General features: G+C 37.2%; 1 pseudogene; it reads left to right on the top strand.

Annotated features, from left to right (window-relative positions):
- The first annotated feature begins 207 nt into the window (after positions 1-207).
- LOC120608007 (uncharacterized) lies at positions 208-326 on the top strand (annotated as a pseudogene).
- Positions 327-9,803: the final 9,477 nt, after the last annotated feature.

The following is a 9,803-nucleotide window of genomic DNA, read 5'->3' as shown; positions in this document are numbered from 1 at the left end:
CTTCCTGCCAACCTTTCATTTGTTTCCAGAAAAGTAATATTTGATTGGACTTAGAGCCAAAGTGCTCTTCCTACTGCACAATTCAGCTTTCTCCCTCCCCTTCTACTTCCTGTTAATTCTCTCCCTACTCAACAAAGTATTTCCTTTTGTGTTTCACATAGCTCTTGTTTAAAGTGAAAGTAATAATTCTGTTTAAGAACTCAGGGTGTCTACGGCCATGCTACCTTGAACAAGCCCAATGCCATCTGATCTTGAAAGCTAAGCAGGGTCAGGCCTGGTTAGTACTTGGATGGGAGACCACCCAGGAAGACCAGGTGCTGTAGGCATAAAAAATAAAAAAATAAGGGATTGTAAGCTGACAAGGTCCTTGCAGCAATCTGTGAAGTCAACCAAGGGCTGGTTGCCTTGCCTAAAAAAATAAAAAGTAAAAATAATAATAATAAAAAAAAAAGAACTCAGGTCTGTGTTGCATATTTAGTAAACACTGATGAACCGGAAATGCATAGGCAGTAAGACAAATGGAGAAGATAAAGCTGCATAAGTTAGATATTCACTCTGAGCAAGTAGGCACTCCAGGTAAGATCTGGGGACTCGAGATTCATCTCTTTCCCAGTTTTTGTGGTCTCCCACATAGTTTCCTTCTTATTCTGACAATGGACTCTTTTTGGTTTTCGTATTGCTCAGTAGGAGTAACTCTGGTAATGACTTTCCAGAGTGTGCCTTATGTCCACTTTATCTTGCATTGTATTTTCATAAATGTTTGAAAATTTTCCAAAGAGTTATATTCTTTAAGAAACGATCAGAGTTTAAAAAGGACTTTTCAGTTAACCAGAGACAATTGGACTGTCACTAATTCTTAGGAGAAAAGGAAAGATCATTTTGAGATGAGCCACCAGCAGGATACCAGTCCACAAGATAGTCAGAAACAGAAGATGTGCTTGTCCTAGAAGGATAATCAGTAATGTAGAGCTGGACAAAACACAACCTTGGGAATAGCCGGGTGGTTCCACCTTCATATTAATAAGTGTTGGTATCCTCAAGAGAGGGAAAAGAGCCGTACTTGCCTGCCAATCTCTGGAACATTTTGTGAAGACAAAGAGACACCATATTGGTACAATTTCTTGATCTCTGAGAGAGAGAGTTGGAAACACGTTGTGACTGTTGGTCTGACAAGGGTGGTGATGGAGAGAAAACATAAAAAGAATTGCCTTAATCTTCTTAAGATAGGGGAAAAGATTTACAGTACCTGGTCTTCTCTCCAGAGCACTGGCTTCCTCTCACTTTTCAATGGATTCCTCTCACTTTTCAATGGTCAAATCATAATGTCCTCTTTATAAAAACTCCCTCCTTCTCATATTTTCAAGCTGAATTTAATACACTTATTCAGTGCAATCCAACCGAACTTTAAAAAAATAACGCTTGACACATACTGCCTTCAGTATAGTTAATTCTGTAGACATCTATGCAAAGGTTTGGGGAACTTTTCTGTAAAGGGCTAGATAGTAACTATTTTAGGTCTTGAAGATATCCAGTCTTTGTCATAACTACTCAACTCTGCCTTTGCAGCACAAAAACAATCATAGACAATAAATAAACAAATGTGTGTGGCTGTGTTCAAATAAAACCTTATTTACAAAATTAGGTAGCAAGTCAGATTTGGCCCATGAGCTATAAATTGTGGATCTCTCATCTGTGCCAATAGTGTGTAAACTCATTGAGGGCAGAGCTATACTTTACTATATTTTTGTAAAACATATCGGGTACATAGCCTCTGGACTTGACTCTTTGAATTAAAATACCAACTCACTAGCTTTGGCACCTTGGGCAAGGCATTTAACTGCTCTGTTCCTCATGAAAAATATGATAATGAAACCTGTTACATAGTTATTGCAAGAGTCAAGCGAAATAATCCCTTTAATGCACTGGCACATGTTAAACATTCAGTAAATGTTAGCCATTAATATCTTTTATGGTATGGATGTTCAATAGATAATTGTTGAATAAATACATAGTGAGATATTCATGTTTCAAGTTTATCTGTAACAGATCAACATTATTTGAAAATAATGAATATGAAATATTAAGATATGTTCATAAAAGACCTGCCTAAATCTAATTATTTATAGAAACTGAAATTGACTATTATCATCTTGAACAACAAAATCGTTTTTGAAAAGATGCAGGATACAGATATGAAAGGGGAGACAGGAGGCAGAAAAAAAGCAGTGCTTAATTCATGGCAGTAAACGAAATAAATTCTGTAAATTTATCATTTTTAAAAATTGAAATATCAATACATTAATTCAATCAGAAATAATAAATACAAATTTAAAAGAACAAATCAATGCCAGAATTTTTGATTATTTAATAAAGTTAAAAGATTAGCAGATGAGTAGGTTTACCAAATCAATTCTTGTTTGTTTTAATAAAATTTTTGATATTTTGTCATAATCATTATTTATATACAGCATTATGTCTCACCAAATGAATAAAAATTGGTATAAACAGAAGCTTGCTACATAAATGGAAAACAAGGAAAATGTTCAAATCACATGCACTAAAGGAGGGATTTTTAAATGAGAGTTCGTAAAATATGGTTCAGAAGGTTCTGAACCAACCTTCAGAAGTATCTTCATGGTTAGTTGCCCTTTGTCTGCCTCACCAAACATTCTTCACTCTTCTCTGCCCTGTGGCGTGACTGGGAGGTCAGCCTCTTGTGCACTGCTGCCACTGGGATCCCTTGTCTGCTGGCTTCCAGTTTGTGGGGCCAATGGGAGGCACCAGCAAGAAGTCAAAAATCAGGAGGAAAGAGAGACCAGAGTGTTTCCTTGTCACTGCCCCTAGCTGTTTGAGGGCTGTATCTCTGGTAGCTCTGATGTCTCTCCACAGCTGCTGTCCCACAGCCCCCCTCCTCCATGTCTCTGCTGTCACTGGGCGTTGTCAGTCACACTCCTAAGTAGAAACCTTAAAAATAATTCAGCATTAGATTCTCATATAACATGTGACAGGAAAAGAGAGTGGAAGAGCATTGAAAATCAAGTTATTATAAAAATAAATACATCTTTTTCTTCCCAGTTAAGGGGGTAAAAATAGTGAGATCTGGAACATATGAACCTTTGTTAGGATGAAAATATTATATAGAGTTTTTGGATATCCCATAGGGTGCTGAGCTTAGGTTATGTGTAGGTCTGTACTTAAAAAAAAAAAGCCTCTTGAGCAGTTAGGGACAAAGTAGACTGAGGAAAAGAGAAGAACATTGCCAAGGGCTGGAGCTCAGGTTGGTGTAAACAGCTGCTGAAGGACAGCTTAAGAAAGAGAAGACCCAATCATCAATCCTAAGTGGTGTGTGTTGCTGAAATGCGTCCTTTCTGTCTCTCAAAGCATTCACTAAATTCAGCTCTACATAAAAAAGTCTTAGAGTGGTTGCTGTTTTTTTCTTTTATTTGTTAGTTTTGTTTTTTTATGAGGGTGGTAATTGTTTGTTTAATTATCTTTATTTTGTTGTTGTCGGACTGTAATTGTGGTTACATTGTGGATAAAAAGACAAAGGGGATGAATTTCATGTTTGGTCAATACAGAACTGTGACAGCTCAGATGAGTCGTGGATAATTACAGACAACCAGCTAAGCAGGGTTTGAAGGACAATGTAATCTACTCTATCCTCCCCAAATCTCAAGGAAGAATGATAGAAACATAAGTTTAGAGCCCTTTCTTAGTCCATTTGGGCTGCTATAACAAATAGCAGAGACTGGGTAGCTTATGAGAAAGAGAACTTGATTTCTCACAGTGCTGGAGGCTGGAAGTCTGAGATCTGGGCGGCAGTGTGGTCCCGTGAGGACCCTCTCCTGGGTCTTATCTCACATGGTGGGAGGGAACAGCTAGTTCTCAGAACCGCTTTAATAAGGGCATTAATTCCATCCTTGAGGGCTCCACTTTCATGAGCTAATCACTTCCCAAAGGCCCCACCTCCCAATACCTCAACCTTGGGTATTAGGATCTCAGCATATGAATTTGAGGTGAGGCACAAACATTCAGACTGTAGCAAGCCCTATTTGACCATATTTCATCTGAATCCTAAAGGTCAGGGCATTTCTGGTTGCATCTGAGTTGTATAAAATGGAGAAACCGAGACCCAAATTGTTCAAGTGGCTTACCTAGGATTGCCTAGCACAATTTAAGTTTGCTAATTCTCATGGCTTTCCCCCATGATAAGATGCTAATTTCAAACCTCACAATGGTCAATTGCAGCTACCTTCATATGGCTCATGGGAATTCGAAATGTTAACTTTAAATGCTATCGGTCCCAGACTGAGGCAAAGCCAGAGGGCGCTGGAATGCCTTCTTTTTTCAACCCATGAATAGTAACAACCCTGGATCCACAAGCTTTTTGCCATTGTAAATAACCATGGCCTGAGGTGTCTGGCAAGCTAGCCTTGTTGCTCAACTCCACACTGTTTCTTTTGATGACAAAAGTATGGCAAGGAGCTCTTGATGTTGAAATGTGCACCAAGGGAAGGCTGCCTTGCTGCTCTGATGCCAGTTGTTCTCTTCCTTCTGACCACTTGGGCTGCACGGCCACTCCCATCAAAACTGTGGGCACGTTGGCCTTGCACTAGGCTCACGTCTGGGTTGATGGGTTGTGATTTAGCTGATAGAGGCTAACTTAATTATTTCTAGAAATACAAGAACTTCTGCCTGATTCATACTTCTCATTTAATTTATGTAGCTGCTCTGCAGAAATGTTTACTGTGCACAACTTACTGGAACTCCTGCTATGTGATATTATGGGCCTCTCCTGGGGCTAGGGAGGCAAGAGCTGAACTGAAGCCGAAGCTCCATGGCAGAAGACAGTTTTGTTTCTTGGATCAAGAAACTCCAGAGCTGAGAATAGGTTTGTTTCCCAGATCAAGGGCAAGCACTGCGGGTGCTCAGGAGTAAAATCCTACAAAGCCTGTGACTCTGAGCACTCCTGCTGCCTGCTCCTGTATATTGAGCCTTAAAGGAATACAGAAATAAACTAAACACATTTTATTGGGTAGAATTTACACCAAGCTCCTGAGAATTGGGTAAGAGAGTAAATAACATTTTCCTTCTTTATTATGTTGGCTGCCTCTTATGAACTATCTCATAGAATGTGAGGAAAATATACAATCAAGTGCCAAGTAAATAACATCATTAATTCAAATGAAATAAAGTGAGAAACATGACTCAGTCTAAACTACTATATTTTTTAAAAAAATTAGAATGATCTCATGTGAAAGTGACAGGAATGTGCTGTAATTTAGAAATAGATGAATCATCCACTGTTCTCAAGATAACATTTTTATGGGCTGATGAAATCTATGTAATATATCTTTTAAAAATAATAATAAACTTCTGTCCATAAAATACCTTTATTAGAGTTTACTGGGTTTCACAGAAATAGCAGCTAATGTCTGGAGCACCCATTGAAGTGCAGGTCGTTTGTTTGATAGTGATTATAGAGAGTATTATTAAAAATGGGCAATTCACAAAATGTTAACAATTCTAGCTTTATACAGATCCACACAGAAAATAAAACTGTTAAATTGTGGGGATTATATACTATAAAATATTTATTGTTGCACAATATATTGTTAACTGTGTTGACTACTCTTCAGTAAGGTGCTGCATAAATGAAAAATTAACCACTGTAGAACAGAAAATAGTTTAAAGTCATGAAGTGAGTTTGTATGCATACAAAGTAGCTTTGTCCTGGACACTGTAATGCGGAAACACTTTACAGCAGAGAAGACACCATAGCAGAACACTTGACAGCAAAACAAAACCAGGCCCAGCACCAAGGTTGCTAAATTGAAGATGTGCACACGAACATGGGCTGGCCTGGAATATGATGTCGAAGGGCACACGTGGACTTTGGGGAGACGATGAAGTTTCACTGATGTCGTAACCTTCTCCTGGCAATTTGAGGCACATGTCTGCTGTCATTGTGTTGTGACATTTGAGAGAGATCATAAACTTCCGGATTAAAATTTCTTTTCATATTTAGAAAATTACTTTAAAAATTGATTATTATACTCACTCTGTGCATTAGGAACCTCTCTGGTAAAATCATGGCTTTGGTCTGAAATGTTACTGTATAGTGGATTACATTTTTGCTGTTAATCAGAACATTTTACTCAAACAGTAATCTCAGAATTCTTTCTTCTCATTGATTTTGTTTCTTTCTCTCTCAAAAACTCAGTGTTAGCATACTTCCTTTTAGACTTTTGGGAATGACAGTTTCTCTTCTGTGTGTTCTGGGAATGATTTTTAAGAAACAGCTACTTCACTTTGTTATCTGCTTAAAACACTTAAATGCAAGCCCGAAGCACCAAATTTTCATCCTTCTGCTACTGAAGTAGCCAAAGAAATTTATATGAGTTAGAACCCAACAGGGAATGAAATCTCACTGGCCCGAAATTGCAGGGTTTGAACATGCTGTCCCGTGAGGACTTAATTAAGTTGCTGACTCGGTTTTCTGAATTTCTGTACAGTACCTGACAGCACTAACCATGGTACCTTTCTTCTTGACTTTTAAAACAAGTTTGGAATTGAGGTTTTGCATAGAGTCTTCATGATGAACCTCATTCTCACAGACACCCCTCAGTTAGTAAGCCCCATTCACATGTGAGCCAGTTACACGCTGCTGGGATTTGAATTAACTGCTGTAATTTCTTCATTCAGAACATACCCAAATGTAAATTGTCCAGAATCTTAGAAGACTTGAAAGGATGACCCACTACCTATATCTTCTTCTTAGTTCAAAAGGTATCACTATTTTGGGCCTTTATACTAGAAAAATCATGTAGAGTCAAGATAAAGAGTACTTTTAAAAAGCATTCTCTTGGTGCCTATGTTAAGGGTGGAAAATTTGCAAGTGAGCCAACTAGCTAAGTCAACTACAGGGAAGAAATAGCTTTAGATACCAGAAGTTGTCCTACTTGCTTGTGTGTAGTTTAGGTTTGTACAAGATACGAAGATGGCCAATGTCTGCTTCTGTAATCCATTTACTTGTTAATTAAGGGTGTTTGTTGTTCCAGGCAAAAATATGCCAACAACCAACTTCCACTTCTGTAATCTGCTTGCTTGTTCAGGAGACCACCAGGATATGGTCTTAAGCTTTATCAGCTGTCTCCTCTGAAAGCTCGGGGCGGATCTCCTCTAACCCTGCGTGGTAGAGAGTCAGTCGCCGGCCGGCTAATAAAGGCTCATAATTAATCTCAGTTGGCTCAGTGGGTCTTAGAATCGTTCGTGCCGTAACACCTATTTCTTGGAGTTAATTATACACATCCTGTTGAGACTGAACTATGAGCTACTTGAGGGCAGGCAACATATTTTAATTCATTTATATTGAATGTGCCAGGTGAATAGTAGGCATTCAGTAAATATTTGTTGAAAGAACAAGGAATGAATAGACAGACATACTTTGCCATTTCCTCCTCCAGCCTCCAGGTTAATATTCTAGTTGAGACTATTATCTTGGAAGTGCAACATTGAAAGGTAGGGGAAAAGAATTAAAATAAACAGTAGTGCATGTCTACTTTTGAAGAAAAACTGAAAAGAATTTGCACTGTCCTAGAAATGGGGTTAAAAGGCTTTATGGGCAATGATGCATCTGAACAAAACAATTCTTTACCCTTGAAATATGTGAAAGAGCTTGTGGAAAACATAGTTCAAAGAGCTTGTCAGATTTGGTGTTTTGCCAAATTATTATTGTCTTTAGCATTTATTGTCTTACAAAGTGGGGATTCATTGCTCAGTCTTTACAAAGCTTACAGTTCAAATTGCCAACAGGCAATCTTAATGTTGAAACAAAATATAGATTTCTCAATGGCAAACCCAGGAAATTTCTTTGCACTTAAACTAAGATAAACAGAATTGAGGAAATTACCACAGTTTAGTCTTCCCAGAATCCTACAAAGTACACACTCTCTCGTAAACAAAAACAAACATAAGACAATTGACCAATGGGAAATAATTTTCATGATTCATTACTGGATTAGACATTTCTAAGAAAATTTCAATAAATAAAGAAACGCAGCTCAAATATGGCTTAATGAACCTGTAAAAGTTGATGGCAAGCTTTCTGATATAAAACATTACATAGAATCAGTGGTGGTTGTTGTCAGCCCGTCCTGTAGGAAACAACATTGGGATCACTTGCACGAAGCTTCTGATAAATGCTATCGTAAGCTACAGATATAGAAACTTAAGTGTAAAGAAAAAGAAATGAGGATGACAGGCTAGGTTATTCTCCTGTCGCAAGGCCAGTTAATCTTTGGGGTTTTTTTATTTATTGAAGAAATGACTCAGTAAGTCAGTCGTTGCTTTTGCCCTATTTTAAAAACTTGCGTTAGACTTTCTACAGTATGGAGAAAAATATTTCCATTTTTAAAATAAGGAGATTATACTAGATTCACTTTTTGTGTCTTAAATATTTTGTGATTTTATGAATTCACTAAAAAAAAAATCGTATTCTTCTTGCTAACAAATGAGTTTCAAGGTGACAGTTATCTGTGATGCCAATTTCCAGTTTAGTTTCTAGAACAGAGTAGGTGTATATTTTTGTTGTTGCACTGAATCTACAACAAATCTTTCAAAATGAAAAAGGTAAACAATGTCTCCAGAATCTTATGCAATATTGCTTTTAAGAAGGAAAGTTAGGGACCGATACACATCTTACACCTTTAGATTGCCTTTTTTCAAATACCATAGCGTAACAATGCGGATGCAAAATAGCTTGTGGAACTGATTTTTAAGCTTCTGCTTCTACAATAGTCTTTAATCATGGAGAAAAATTATGTTGAAAATGTCCTCTAATATTGAGTAACAGCTGTGCTACATATTCTGCTAGTACTAGCGATTCATAAATTAAAATAACTGGCAATTTTGCACTAAATTTATGTCAGCAAATACATGGTCAGTGTCGGATAGGATGTTAAATCATAAACATTAAAGAAGTTTTCTGGAACAAAAGACCAGCCCCATTAATTTCAATGGTTTAAATAAGTGATTAAATAAACCATCCGGTATGCTATGAGAGACTTATATTTTTTATCCTTAAGAACTCTGAACAGATTAGCCTTAATTCCCTATTGAAATTCTCCTGACTCCTAGATGATAGTCAGAGGGCAACAATATATCTCAGAATTAGACAAGCTCCTGCATATCCTAGATACAATGCCTCAGAGTTTGTGCTTTTAAAAGGCTGCTGTACATGAAAGCAGCCACTGATTTATGAGTTTATTTCTAAATTTGTCGCATTTCCTAAAAGTAATGTACTCTAGTATGCTCTATTTGCACAATTCTCTGCTACATTTATTTCCACAGGAAAAATTCCCCGTTTTTTGTGATTAGTTCTTTTTGAAATAAGGACATTATTTCAAAAAGTTTGTACATACTGCGGTCTAATTTTGATCAAAGCAAAAAAAAAGTAAATGGGTATGTGAAGAGTGGAGAGAAAACTCCAATAGAAATACAACAGAAATGATCTGCTTTGCAAAGACAAATTCTTGACAAAGAACCATTCACTGAGACAAATTCTGATTGTCTTTGAAATCCAAAAAGAATGCAGTCTTCGGTAATTCTGGTTTAAAATGGCATATTAAATTCGAGCAGGAAAGAGTTTATGCTGATTTCAGACTTCTTCAAAGGCACTTTCAATGACAAAAAACAAAGGAGTAATTTTCTATAAGGTTTTGAGGGAAGGTGTGGTCCACAATACCAGACCCAGACAACATAAAAGTCAAATAAAATGGCAACCAAAAATATTCTCAAACAGG

The sequence above is a fragment of the Pteropus medius genome, unplaced genomic scaffold (genome assembly GCF_902729225.1).
Source record: "Pteropus medius unplaced genomic scaffold, Ma_sr-lr_union100, whole genome shotgun sequence".
NCBI classification, from domain to species: Eukaryota; Metazoa; Chordata; class Mammalia; order Chiroptera; family Pteropodidae; genus Pteropus; species Pteropus medius.
Note: the sequence above shows the minus strand (reverse complement) of the source record. Positions and strands in the feature narration are given on the sequence as shown.